Source organism: Rhinolophus hipposideros (genome assembly GCF_964194185.1).
Source record: "Rhinolophus hipposideros genome assembly, chromosome: 14".
Lineage (NCBI taxonomy): Eukaryota > Metazoa > Chordata > Mammalia > Chiroptera > Rhinolophidae > Rhinolophus > Rhinolophus hipposideros.
This window is the reverse complement of record NC_138060.1, coordinates 34,309,469-34,324,607: the sequence shown is the minus strand read 5'-3', so window position 1 is coordinate 34,324,607 and position 15,139 is coordinate 34,309,469. Positions and strand designations below refer to the sequence as shown.

Below are 15,139 nucleotides of genomic sequence, written 5' to 3'. Positions count from 1 at the left end.
GGGAAGGCCCAGCCCACTGTCTCTGCCTCTCATCTTGCCCCATTACCTTGTCCTGTGGGTATGAGTAAATGTGAATTCTGTGGTTGATGGGGACAGATACACAGCAGGGAGGGTGGAGAGGGATTTGTGGCTTCTGGAATCAGTTCCAGGCTGAGCTCCGGGCTCTCCTGGGTCCTCAACTGTTGGGCCAGGTCAGAGCAAGCTCAGAGCCAGGAGTCCCACATTCCTAACCCCCTTCCCCTCGAAGGTGCCCCTTTTGGAGATTGCACTTTTCCTCCAGGGAAGGGTGGGGTGCCGTTATGTTTCATAGTCTACCAAAGTTCTCTTAATTGAAGGGCTGGCATCTCAGGAGAACAACTGGGGCTCCACTTTCATTTCTGTTTCCTTGTAAAACTGATCCTACCCCCTCCGAGGAGTGAGGTGCCACATGGGCTCAGGGCTGTGGGATCAGAGCTGACATTTCCTTTCCTAGGGCAGACAGAGGCTGTGTGAGGCCAGCCTGGGCTGTTGATAGGGCCCAATGCTGGCTGCCTGCCCACGCATCCATACTCTCAGCTTCAAAGTCCCAGGGAGACATCATATCCGTGAAACCAGACACCTCTCTAAATGGCCACCTGCCCTGAGCCTACATGGCCACCTCACTCCTCACCAGTGGCAGAAGCAGCCCTCCCTAGGGAGGCTCCGCTCCGCTTCATTTCATAAATGGGAATTCATACTATTTTGAGATAAAGGTATTTGTGAAAATGATCTAGTTCCACTCTCTATTACAGATGGGGAAACTGAAGTCCAGAGATGGAGAACCTGAGTGCCTAGCATAGCAGCCTGCATGGAGCAGGCCCTCGGGGCTTAGGTGCTGCCCTTGAGATGCCCGAGAGGAGAGTTCTGGGCCTGCCTTTCATACCACGGACTAACCTCAGCCAGTTTCCGCCCTCCTGGGCCCTTGGTTTCCACAACTATGAGGTAATTGGGCTAAATCAGTGGTTCTTAACTCAGCTTTGATTGCTAATCACCTGGTGTGTGTGGGCCGTGTCTTTGCAGTAAAGAGGCCAGGCCCGACTGATTCAAAATTGGTGGGAGGAAAGCCCCAAATGTGTCATTTGGAAAAGCTCCTCCAGCAGAATCTGATAATGATCAAAGTGGGTTCTAGAGGACATACTTTGGCTCTGACCATTTGTGTGCACACAGCAATATGTGAAGATTAGGAAAAGAAAAACAAGCCACAGGCCTCTCTAATCTATAGGAGTTTCCACTAGAAGAAGGAAGGAAGACAGGAGTCATGGACCGGGTTAACGGAAAAGCAACGCAAGATGGTGACGGGGACAGTGAGGCGATTTGCCTAGGTCAGACGGTTTTCCATGGACAGAGGGCATCAGGGCATTCTTAAGTCCTGAGACCCTGGTCAAGGCCAAATTCAGGAAAGAGGCAATTTGATCGAGGGATGCCTTGCCAGATCCCCTTCTTGTCATCTCCTAAAGGCTAATGCCCCCCCCAAACTCTGTCTGTGGTCCCCTTCTCTGAACACGGCACCCTTTCTTACACATTCATTGGAAATCCCATTTGTGGGATTTCCACATCTCACTATCTCATCTAGGACTTTCCCCAGAGATTTCCACTCAAGTCCATCCTACTGTCTGCTAGATGTGTCCACGAGGACACTCTCAGATACCTCAGACTAATCCCTTCCCAAATAGGGCTCATTGTTCTCCCCCACAAACCTCTCCCGTTTTTCTTTCATGCCCCATCATCTTCACTCAGTTCCCCAAGCTAGAAACCTGGAATCCTCCTAGATGTCCCTGTTCTTTAACCCCGGGCATTTGGCATCATTGCTAAGCCTTGTGATTTCTTCCTTTCTTTTTTTAAAAAATTTTTTGGGTGACAATTGTTAGTGAAATTACATAGATTTCAGGTGTACAATTCTGTATTACATTATCTATAAATCCCATTGTGTGTTCACCACCCAGAGACAGTTCTCCTTCCATCACCATATATTTGATCCCCTTTACCCTCATTTTCCACCCCCGACGCCCCTTACCCTCTGGTAACCACTAAACTATTGTCTGTGTCTATGAGTTTTTGTTTCGCATTTGTTTGTCTTGTTCTTTTGGTTTATATACCACATATCAGTGAAATCATATGGTTCTGTGCTTTTTCTGTCTGACTTATTTCGCTTAGCATTATACTCTCAAGATCCATCCATGTTATCATCTTTTCTTACCGCTGAATAGTATTCCATTGTGTATATATACCACAACTTCTTTATCCATTCATCTATCGAAGGACATTTTGGTTGTTTCCATATCTTGGCCACCGTAAACAAAGCTGCAATGAACATTGGAGCACACATGTCTTTATGAATAAATGTTTTCAGATTTTTTGGGTAGATACCCAGGAAAGCGATTGTTGGGTCATATGGTAGGTAATTCTATTCGTTACTTTTTGAGGAACCTCCACACTGTCTTCCATAACGGCTGCACCAGTCTGCATTCCCAACAGTGGATGAGGGTTCCTTTTTCTCCACAGCCTCTCCAACACTTGTTACTATTTGTCTTGTTGATGATAGCCATTCTGACTAGGGTGAGGTGATATCTCATTGTGGTTTTTATTTGCATTTCTCTGATGATTAGTGATGTTGAGCATTTTTTCATATGTCTATTTGTCATTTGTATGTCCTCTTTGGAGAAATGTCTCTTCAGGTCCTCTGCCCATTTTTCAACTGGGTTGTTTATTTTTTTGTTGAGTTTCATGAGTTCCTTGTATATTTTGGATATTAGCCCCTTATTGGAGGCACTGTTTGCAAAAACCTTCTCCCATTCAGTTGGTTGCCTCTTTATTTTGTCGATAGTTTCTTTTGCTGTGCAGAAGTTTTGTAGTTTCATATAGTCCCATTGATTTATTTTAGCTTTTACTTCCATTGCCTTTGGAGTCAAATTCATAAAATGCTCTTTGAACCCAAGGTCCATAAGTTTAGTACCTATGTCTTCTTCTATGCAGTTTATTGTGTCAGGTCTTATGCTTAAGTCTTTGATCCATTTTGAATTAATTTTGGTACATTAATACAAATAGCAGTCTAGTTTCACTCTTTTGCACATGGCTATCCAATTCTCCCAGCACCATTTATTAAAGAGGCTGTCTTTCCTCCATTGTATGTTTTTAGCTTCTTTGTCAAAAATTATCTGTCCATATTTATGTGGTTTTATTTCTGAGTTCTCAATTCTATTCCATTGGCCTATATGTCTGTTTTTCTGCCAGTACCATGCTGTTTTGATTATTGTTGCCCTGTAGTACAAGCTAAAGTCAGGGAGTGTGATACCTCCAGTATTGTTCTTTTTTCTTAAGATTGCTTTGGCTATTCAGGGTCTTTTGTGGTTCCAAACAAATTTGATGATTTTTTGTTCTATTTCTTTAAAAAATGCCCTTGGGATTTTGATGGGGATTGCATTAAATCTGTATATTGCTTTGGGTAATATGGCCATTTTAACTATGTTGATTCTTCCAATCCATGAGCACGGAATGTCTTTCCATTTCTTTGTGTTTTCTTCTTTTTCTTTCAAAAATGTCTTATAGTTTTCAGCATATAGGTCCTTCACATCCTTGGTTAAGTTTATTCCTAGCTATTTTATTCTTTTTGCTGCAATTGCAAAAGGAATTGTTTTTTGTATTTCTTTTTCTGGGATTTCATTGTTAGTATATAGGAATGCAATGGACTTTTTTACGTTGATTTTGTAGCCAGCAACTTTACTGTATTCATTGATTGTTTCTAATAACTTTTTGGTGGAGTCTTTAGGGTTTTCTATATATAGCATCATGTCATCTGCAAAGAGTGATAATTTAACTTCTTCATTCCCAATTTGGATGCCTTTTATTTCTTTTTCTTGCCTGATTGCTCTGGCAAGGATTTCCAACACTATGTTGAAAAGCAGAGGTGATAGGGGACAGCCCTGTCGTGTTCCTGAACGTAGAGCAAAGGGCTTCAGTTTCACCATTAATTATGAGATTAGCTAAGGGCTTGTCATATATGGCCTTTATTATGTTAAGGTATTTTCCTTCTGTACCTATTTTATTAAGTGTTTTAATCATAAATGGATGTTGTATCTTGTCAAATGTTTTTTCTGCATCAATTGATATAATCATATGATTTTTGTCCTTTGTTTTGTTTATGTGATGTATCACATTGATGGGTTTGCGGATGTTGAACCATCCTTGTGCCCCAGGGATGAACCCCACTTGGTTGTGATGAATAATCTTTTGAATGCATTGTTGTATTCGATTTACTAGAATTTTGTTTAGGATTTTTGCATCTGTATTCATCAGAGATATTGGTCTGTAGTTTTCTTTTTTTGTGTTGTCCTTACCAGGTTTTGGTATCAGGGTAATGTTGGCCTCATAAAATGAGTTAGGGAATATTGTCTCTTCTTCAATTTTTTGGAAGAGTTTGAGCAGGATTGGTATTAGATCCTATTTGAAGGTTTGGGAGAATTCACTAGTGAAGCCATCTGGTCCAGGACTTTTGCTTTTGGGAAGGTTTTGGATGACTGATTCAATTTCGTTACTGGTGATCGGTCTGTTTAGATTTTCCAGTTCTTCATGATTCAGCCTTGGAAGGGTATATGTTTCTAAGAACCTGTCCATTTCTTCTAGGTTATTGAATTTGGTGGCATATAGTCCTTCATAGTATGCTTGGATGATCCTTTGTATTTCTGTGGTGTCCGTGATAACTTCCCCTTTTTCATTTCTGATTTTGTTAATTAGTGTCTTCTTTCTTCTTATCTTAGTGAGTGTAGCCAAGGGTTTGTCAATTTTGTTAATTTTTTCAAAGGACCAGCTCTTTGTCACATTAATTTTTTCTATTGTTTTTTGATCTCTATTTCTCTTTGCTCTGATTTTTGTTATTTCCTTTCTTCTGCTGACCTTGGGTTTCATTTGTTCTTCTTTTTTTAGTTCTTTCAGTTGTAACATGAGGTTATTTATTTGGTATTTTTCTTGTTTCTTGAGATAGGCTTGTAAAGATATAAATTTCCCTCTTAAAACTGATTTCGCTGCATCCCAAAAATTTTGGTAGGATGTATTTTCATTGTCATTTGTTTCTATGTATCTTTTGATCTCTCCTCTAATTTCTTCTTTGACCCAGTTGTTCTTTCAAAGTATGTTGTTTAATCTCCATGTATTTGTGGTTTTTCCTGATTTCTTTTTGCAGTTGATATCCAATTTCAAAGCCTTGTGATCAGAGAATATGCTTGGTATGATTTCAATCTTCTTAAATTTGCTGAGGCTGATTTTATGTCCCAATATATGGTTTATCCTTGAGAATGTTCCATGTACACTCGAAAAGAATGTATAGTCTGATATTTTAGGATGAAGTGCTCTATATATGTCAATTATGTCCATTTCATCAAATGTGTCAGTTAGGGCTGCAATTTTTAAATTTATTTTCTGTTTGGATGATCTATCCATAGCTGTCAATGATGTATTTAAGTCCCCTAGTATAATTGTGGTTTGGTCAATTTCTCCCTTTAGTTCTGTTAGTAGTTGCTTGGTATATTTGGTCCTCCCTGACTGGAGGCATAAATATTGATGACTGTTATGTCTTCTTGTTGTATAGTCCCCTTTACCATTATGAAATGTCCATCTTTGTCTCTCGTTATCTTTTTCACCCTGAAGTCTGTTTCATCAGAAATCATTATGGCTACACCTGATTTTCTCTGGGTACCATTTGCTTGGAGTGTCAATTTCCACCCTTTCACTTTGAGTCTATGCTTGTCCTTGTAGCTGAGATGTGTCTCTTGGAGACAGCATATGGTTGGGTTTAGTTTTTTGATCCAATCTGCTACTCTGTGCCTTTTTATTGGTGAGTTCAGTCCATTTACATTTAGGGTGATTATTGATACGTGAGGATTTCCTGTCATTCTATCTTTAGTTTTCTGGTAAGGCTGTGTCTCCATTGTTTCTTTGCCTTTTTGTTGTTGTCTATTATTTCTGCCTTGTGATTTCTTCTTGGTGTTTCTGTCTTGACCTGCCCTTCATCTCCAGGTTATGCCTTGCCTCCGGCTGCTTCTTCTCTCCCCTGGATTACAGGTCTCCTGTCTGCCCCATCATGCCTTCCATCCCACCACCCCAGAAAGAGCTTCCTCAAACACAAGGGTGAGCACGTGACACATAAATGAACACTTCTCGGTTTACAGGTCTCCTGTCTGCCCCATCATGCCTTCCATCCCACCACCCCAGAAAGAGCTTCCTCAAACACAAGGGTGAGCACGTGACACATAAATGAACACTTCTCATTGGCTTCCCACTTCCTACATGATAAAAACCAATATCCTTGATATTCCAAACCCTGCAGGTCCTAAACCATGCCTGACTCTTTGCCTCCGTACTCTGTCATGGCTGATTGTATTTAACAAAAATGGCTACCTCATTATCTCCCATTCCATGTACACCTTTTACAATGGGACAATGACATTCCTTCATTTAAAAGTGGGGTCTCTGTTCCCTCCCCTTTAATATGGGCCCGTCTTAGCTCCTTGCTTCTAATGAAGAAAATGAAGCAGAAATGATGCTGTGTGACTTCTAAGGCTAATCCCTGAGAGTCGATAAAGAATCTATCTCCCTTTTTTCTCTTGGGACCCTAAGAATACAGATGTCACATTGTAAGGAGCGGCCACAGGTTGGTGTTCCAGCTAAAGTCTGAGCCTACAGCCAGCATCATGTTATGGAGTGAGCCTTTAGAGAATTCCATCCCCAGCCTTCAATGCCAGGTGGAACAGACATGAGCTATCCCCACCAAGCCTTAGATAGATGGCAGGTTCATAACAAACTAAATGGATCATTGTTTTAAGCACTAAGTTTGGGGTTGCTTTGTTAGACAGCACTAGATAGCTGCAACACCTATTGCCACACACCTTGCCCTTCTTTTTCAAGGTCATACTACTCAAGTTTCTCACAGCACACATTCATTGTCTGTGTCTTTGATCACAATCTGCACAGAATCATCTTCCCCTTCTTTGTCTGGATAACTCTTCCTTCCCTATCAGGGGCCCCCTTGCCCAGCAGGGGCTCAGTTAAGCATCTAGTTCAAGGTTGCTTCCAAAAATGCCAGCACGCTGTTGCTGACTTCCGCACAGAGGCATCTTGATGGCTTGTCACATGACTGGAATGAAGGGCAGCATCCAGCAGAGGAGTGAGGACTGTCATAACAGAGACTAGGAGGGCTGGAACGAAGGCCAGGGCAGGGGTCCCGCAGAGGTTGAGTTGACCAGGCTGTCATTCATTCAAGATGGAAAAAAGGGACAGTGTGCTGGCCTGAGGACTGGGAAGGGGGCAAGGCGGTGTGTGGAGATCGGGGCCCAGGAAGAGAAGTAGAGGGAGGACAGTGAGTTCAGTCTTGGAACAGCTGAGTATCTGAGCATAAAGCTCAAAAAAGACCAGTCTCCCTCTAACTAAATTAGTAATGAATTAACAGGAGTGACTAATCCCTACCAAATTTCCCAGCAGTCTCATGAGAGGAAGGTGAGGACAGTGGGAAAAAAAAAAGTCTGTCTCATATCTTTTCCTGAAAGACATGCCTTTGCTCTTTCCAGTACACACAGCAACTCCCCATTTTCTCCCCCCAGATACGAGGTGGAAGACTCTGTCTAGAGTCAGCTTGCCCATTTTCACATCCCACACCCCTTCACAGAACCAACATCATCACTAGCTTTTGGCCACTGCAGCCCTGTCAGGTCTGGGTGCCTTGTGCGTGCCCTGGCAGAAGTGCTGGCATATATCTAGGTGTTCACATTCCAGTGGAATCAGAAGATGGAGAGGAATGAGATAGGTGGTTGCAAGGGAGGGAAAGTTAGGGAGAAAATGACAGAAGAAGAGAAATAAGTGGGTGGATAGTTCCATCAGAGCTTTCTGGCCAGGGCTACTCAGGGCCATAGCCATCTGGCCCCATCTACTGAGCTTACGTGGATGGGGCCCTGGGACCATGACCCAGGCTTGAGCTTACCATGACCAGCATGAGATGGAGCAACAGACAGTTGACACAATGCAGAACTAGAAATCCAATTCTGGAGGAGAACATGGGATTTAAGAGTACAGGTAGATGGATTGGTGGGATAAGAAAACACTTTGCTAGTTGGGTTGCAACCCCGCCCTCCACCATCTGTGTTATGGGTTTTGATGGTTTGGGTTTTAGAGTCGAACAAGTCTAGGTTAAAATCCTGACTGTGTGAGGAATGACCTGACCTTTGGCTACGTATCTGACCTCTCTGACCGTGGGCTCCCTGCTAGTAAATGGGAGCTATCTTTTTAGCCAAAAAGCTAAGATAGGCTGAAAAAATGCTGATAACACCTGCTCACGTTGCTGTTGTGAGGCTTACACGAGAGATTGTGTCCAAAGAACCTGGCACCCTGCCTGGCCCACATACTGAAGGATATTTATTATGTAGAGGCTTCCTCTACTCCCTCCTCTTGCCCAAGTAACTGGACCTATCTGTTGCTTTCAGTTCTCCTGTAGCCTGAGAACTCTAGAACAGAAATCCCCATAATGTGTTCCCTAGAATACCACTTGCTTGAGATGCTCCAAGTTGAAAGGATTCCCAAGAGAAAAAAGTTTGGAAAACGTTGCATATTATAGTCTTCGCTCATGAATATTTATAATTCACATTAGCATACTAAAACCTCTGAGAAAAACTTCAGTAAAGACCTGCTTAACTTTATTTTGTGCAAATGTCTCCATACTTCTTTAACCATGGGACACCCCCCAACACATAGACTTTTTATTTAACAGATACTAGTATTCTGCAAAATATACTTGAGGGAAGGATACCATATCCCTTTTGGAAAACAGCTATGGTAGTGTCTGAGTCTTGTGATTTCTTCACAAAAGGAAAAGAAAATAAAGATATGTTACAGGGGCTGTATTATCTTCTTTAAAATAGCACACCATCATTTGCTATTTCCTAATACTGTTTTCTCTTTCAGAGCACTATCCCTTCCTAAATTTACATCATGCATTTGATTCCTCATGTATTGACCCCTCTTCTGTTCCTCCAATGTGCAGATTTCATGGAGCTAAGATGATGTGTTTTTTAAGACACCACGTCCCTAATGCATGGTCCATAATCAGGGCTCAATCGTTGCCAAGTTATCGAGTGTGTCTTTAAATATTCTAACGATGAACCCTTGCTCCAGAATATACGTCCATCAGAGCAGCCACTCGGGAAGCTACAGATTCGTTCCAATGATCTGTCCTCAATCATTTATGAATTCTTTCTTCAGGGTTGCTTTCAACCTGTCCGTAAGCCACAAAATTTACAAGGCACAAAATGGCTTTTGGGGGCTTAGTTGCCCCCACTTATTTACTTGGCCCAAATCATTTTGGGATATTTCTAAACCCAAACTAAAAAGTTAAATTTTTGCATTTATGTATGAAGGGATGTTCTGGGGTGGCAGAAATATTTTATATTTGGATTGTGATGGTATTTACCCCACAATCGTGAAAACTCACCAATCATTTAAAATCTGTGCATTTTATTGTATGCAAACTATGCCTCAGTAAAATCAATCTAAGGAAAACTTAATTTTAAAAAGATTCGCAACCATGAAATTATTCAAAATAATGTCCTGAGGCTTTAAAGAAAAATCCACAAACAGTATTTTTTTAATATTGGAATAAATTTGTTTATTCAAGGGGCCCACTTTGAAAGGGTCAAACCCAGGTAAATATCTAAGTTTGTGTGTGTGTGCTAATATAAACATCTAGGTGTGTGTGTGTGTGTGTGTGTGTGTGTGTGTGTGTTAAAACTACACATCTTTAGGCACATTTTATAGATGGAAGCTAGAAGAGAAAGCTAATGCAGGGGGAAGAACATTTTTGCAGGGCACGATGGGCAGAAAGCTCTGTGATTTCAAATGCTCATGCTCACAGCTTCATTCTTTCTCTAATCCTAGGGAACACAAAGAGGAAGTTTGGAGAGGAAGGAAGCAGGGAAATTGGTTGAAGATCCTTCTTCTCATAAAGAGGAGCCTTTTCTATGTGTGTCAAAAGCTAAGGAAGGTCACGAAGATGCTGAGATGCCAAGTGAAGGTTCGGAGTGGGGCGCCATGCCCCAGCCAAGCTTCAGAGATGTAAGTAATACCATAAAGGAGAAACCAGAAGGACCAGGAGGGAAACCCTGACAGCTCAGGATGAATGACAAAGGGTCAAAGTGTACACCTGGTTTCCTTTGCTCTACACACCCATGACCTTCTTTTCCAAACTAAACATTGAAACTCTAATTGGAGACCCTCTAATCATGGTTATAGGGGCCCTGGGCAGAAGGTCTGAAACGTGATCCCCACAGGGTTTTTACCTGTTTCCCCACTGATTCTGTTGCCAACCCACTCTGATTTTGTTCACGTGCATCCTCTAGAAAATTTACCTGATGCCTTACGGCCACTGGGATGTGATGTCTCTGAGATAATTTAATATACTGAGGGAGCCCAGGAGTGGGAAGACAATCATTCCCGAGCAGGAGATGGGACTGGACTACGACACAGGCTATGACCTCCTAGTTATGGAACAACTGCTTCTATTCGTAAAAGGCAACTGTCAGCAATCTAAATGAACTATTCTTCAGAAAGCAGGAAGGGAGGGAGGAAAGGAAGGAGAGCAGGCGGGGTAGAGAGAAGAGAAAGAGCAAAGAAGAGCCCAGTGAAACCTTACTGTCACCCTTCCCAGCAATGCAGGCAGAGTTCAGTGTGTGCTGAGGGTCCCCCTGAAGTTCCCTGAGGGACGGGAAGAGACTCCACGGCGCCTCTTGCTTTAGTTCCTCCAACCTGTGGGAGTCAAAATCTGGCCCCAGAGTCCATTCTGTTCCTTCTGTCTCCAGTCAGACAAACAGACAGACAGAGACACACGGTCTCTAGGCACCGCAGACAGGAGCACCACTGAGGCTCACACATCTGGTGGGGAGCCCCAGCCAGGCACCGCCATGGGGACCACCCCACTGTGTTTGAGAAACACTTGGCATCCAGGAGCTCCTTTTCACAGTCAGCTGGAATCCCTCCTGTGTAATCGTAAGTCCATTTACATTTCTTTTCACTGTTCCATTGCTTTCCCTTTATTTTGAATCGATGTATTCCATGCATATGTTTTAAAAATCGAGTACTATGGAAGGGCCTAGAAGGACGAGGCTCAGCTCTGCCCTCAACTCCACCCACCACCAGTACTGCTGTACAGGGACAACCACCTCTGTTTTCGGTTTTTCTGCGGATGGCAGGCACACATCTCAAAATAAAACGCTTGTGCTCCAATGTCTTGATTTATCAGTTTAAACCGCATGTCATTATAGAAGAGGATTTCGCACACTTGTCCTTGCGTCTCCCACACCTCGCCCTACTCCTCCCAACTTTAAATTGTTCTATCCGCATTTGTGTCATTATTGGATGACCGCACTTGGCCGCAAGCAAGCTGGGAGCCAAAGGAGAAGGGCTTCCGCCTCTGTGCACACACCCTCCCTCGCTGACTTCTCCATCCACGCACAATCTTTTTGTTCTGTTATTGGTTTTCACCATTTTGTTATGCATTGATTTTATTATCGTGAGGGTGTTGGAGATGAGGGAAGACAAACAGACGCTCAGTCTGCAGTCTTGAATTATAAACACAATCTATTGCCGGATACTAAGTCTAGCCAAACAAATGAATGATTTTGTCCCTACTTTTTCAACGAAACACACACACACACACACACACACACACACAAAAGCGACATACACTTGTCAGTGGACTAAGTAGTCAAGCCAAAAAGTGTACCCAGGTCCTTCTCCACCTCCCTGCTACCCCCACCTCACTACACTCATGTACCCTGATATCTCATTTATTTGACTAGAATCTTCCCAAGTGGTTGTGTATTTCCAACAGAAAGCACATGGCCAGAGAGTGGTGCTGGCTCTGGGTGTCTGCCCATCTTCACTTATATTTCTGTTTTTCAGTGTTTCTGCCCTCATAGCCCACTCTCTGTCCTGGTTGGCAGTTCACCAAATGGGGAAGACTTGGGAGGTGAGGCTTGGGGCTCAAGAGGCCCTAATGTAATGAGGAAAAGAAAGGATCTCAGAAAGGGTGACTTCTGGCTGTTTCTCAATGACCTCAAAGATGCAGGGATCTGAAAGGGGTCCTCCCTTTCCAGGGTGTCTGGGTTGGCTCCTTTGAGGCCCACCTGAGATGTCCCTAGAGCTGGAGGGGAGATGGGGATCCTTTGCCCCTATCCTGCCAAAAGAAGAAGGAAATAAAGACTCAGATGTGTCCTGGAATGAAGTCCTTCTTCAACCCCTCGGCCTGCTTACCCCTCCTGTACGTTCTTTAGGGTGTGACTTTGGATCCAAACCATGGCTCGGTGGCCCAAGGAGAATGTCTCTTTTAAGAAGTGATTCAGGAAATCAAATATGTTCCCATGCAGGAAGAATGCCTGAACGAGATAAAGTTCAGAGAGTCAAAAGAGCCAGGGTAGGGTCAAAGTTGGTTGTATTCGCAGCAGCAATAATAAAAGGTATCTTTAGTATTATGAACTAGAAAAATGCCTTTAAGAAGACAGGCTCCTGGGAGCCCTTGGAAGTATAAAAATCAAAACAATCTAAAAAGAAAAACATTCCCATCACGGCTTCCTGTTCCTTAAGACGGAAGTAGCTAAGCTGGAGTGTTGGACCTGGGAGGGGAGGCCAGTGAACCATACCCCTGACAGTTCTCACTGCCCAGTATAAATTTTCTCTCCAGTGCCCCACTGCCAACCTCTACGGTCTACAGAGGGACCTTATTGTCTGTCAGGGTTCTTATATGACCGAGAGAGGACACTCTCTGAAGCCTGTGAGAGCTGCCTCAGGGAGACCTGGAGCCTCAATGGAGGCCAGGAGGCCCCAGGAGATCACACCAGGCACGAGGAATAGTGTGCTGAAGTAGATCTCTCCCACCTTTCACACTGCCTAGGGGACGCGGGGGCGGTCCTGGCCAACGTGGCTCTGGGAGCCAGATTCCAAATACACTGGGTTAGACCAGGCTCTTTCAGCCACTTTTAAGGTGAGGTCACTCAGCGCGGCTAAAAATCTCGCCTGAAGACCTCCACATAAGATACAATTCAAACAGACAATAGAAATCCCAGCCTATGTCACTCTATAATTTTTGATGTTATTTTATACATTTGTGTTTTGTATTATTATGAGTTAGCAAAGGCCTTTGATAAGACAGAGTCCTGGGGACCTTTGGAAGTATCAAGATGAGAACCATCTATAAAGAAACATGTCAATTCCCACTGCAGCGGCCTTGTTTGGAGGGACACAGGGCACAGAAAGAGAAGTGGATGAGCTTTCTAGTTCCTGATACCAGTAATCCTCAAACACTTTTGGTTGTGGTTGTTGGTTGGTTGGTTGGTTGGTTGGTTTGTTTCCCAGTGGGGCTTGTCAGAGGCTCAGCCCTAGAGATGGAGAAGGCAGATGTGTGGATTGATTTGGTGACATTTGTGAGGGAAGATGAAATGAAAGAGCAAAGGGTGACAGACCACCTGAGGTGACCAGGATCTGCAGTCCAGGCTTTAGAAATCATAGAATAAAATAATAAAAGGGAAGAGATGAAACATGAGCACAGGAGACTAGACAACTTTATCTGATTAGCTGGAAGCAGGGTGCTCAGGTTTCCCAGAAAAAGAAAAACTTTGAAACAAAATGATCACAGACATTATGTAACTAGGTGTCCAAATCCTTCTTTCAGAAATTCCCAGTTATTTCTTTTTTTGAACTCAGATAAGCTTTCCTTCATGGAGGTCGAGTGCTAGTGACTTTTTTGGAAGTTGGCACAGAGTAATGTGTTAGGTTCTAATAAGGCACCATTCGGGAAACTGTTTGAATCCATTTCTGGCAGGAAAAGTACTTTTGGGCTGTATTAATTTGGAAACTTCACATATTTTATATTCTTCTGATTCCTTGCAGTAACAAGATAGGATGTTATTATTTTCCCTTATCTTCCTGAAGGGTTTGAAGATTAAGTCCTCTTCTTCCTGCCCTGTGTACACACCCTCAGGAAGGTGTTTTTCACCTTCCTGAAGGGAAAGCTAGTTTTTCAGAAAGACAGAAAGTGAGGACTGGGGACATGGTATCAGAAGAGCCCAGGACCCTGGGAGCTGATCCCCAGGAGGCCGGCCAGAAAGGAGGGACCCCACTGCCCGAGAAGGCAGAATCAGGGCCACAGGGAAGCACTGAGGGGCTGTATATTTTCCTCTCATCATCTCTTTGTTTACTTATTAATGTCTGTCTCCTTATTTGTCAGCCTTGGTCACTTTGTACCTTCCGCACCTGGCAGACTGTCTGGCACATAATAGATGTTCAATAACTATTTGTTGCATAAAATTAATACTTATACCACCCTGAGAGGTCGGTATGATTCCTTTTGTTTATAGATGATAAAAGCTTCAGGTAAGCTTACAAAATTGTCTCATATTACCTAGTTGGTAAATATTAGGAGCCAACTGATGCCAAATCACGCCATCATTCTGTTCCACCGAGCTGCTCAATATTATGAAAGTCTGGGGAAGGAGGCATGGAAATTGTTTTCACCAAGGTGGCCAGTTACCTAGCTGCCTAATCAATAGGCTCTCCAATGATTGCTTTACTTAAGTTCTGCAGCATTTGACAACTGGTTCCCCTCTCACCATTTGTGATGTCACTTGCCATCCCAATACTCTGGCTATCTTTGAATGTTCCTTCTTCTAAATCCTTGTGGGGGACATTTTGTGTCTCCCCATCGAATGTGGATGGTATCTGGGTCTGTCCTCAGCCCTTTTGCCTGTCTCTCTACACACGTTTGCCCTGGGGGTCCTATTTATCCACGCCTGGGGGCAGGCTGAAGCTGCCAGTCCATGGCCAGAGTGCAGACCACCCTCCTCCACCCCAGGCCTTGCAGTAAACTGCATCCCACACATTTCAGCGTTGACTCCTGATCAGTACCTGAAATTCCTTCCCTAAACCATTCTCATTACTCTGAACTGTCTCCTCATCTCAATTCCAGTCCTTGCCCTGGTGCTCCAACGCCCAAACCAAGCCTGGAATCCACCCCACACTTTCCATCTCCACTGTTGCCTGAAGTCTAGGTCACTGTCATATCTCACCTGGCCACCATTACAAGTTCCTCCCTTTT

General features: G+C 43.4%; 1 protein-coding gene across 1 annotated transcript in view; it reads right to left on the bottom strand.

The window, feature by feature from the left end:
• Nucleotides 1-15,139, bottom strand: part of SLCO2A1 (solute carrier organic anion transporter family member 2A1) — an 85,490-nt gene that overhangs the window by 45,728 nt on the left and 24,623 nt on the right. The gene's annotated exons all lie outside the window — the stretch shown is intronic.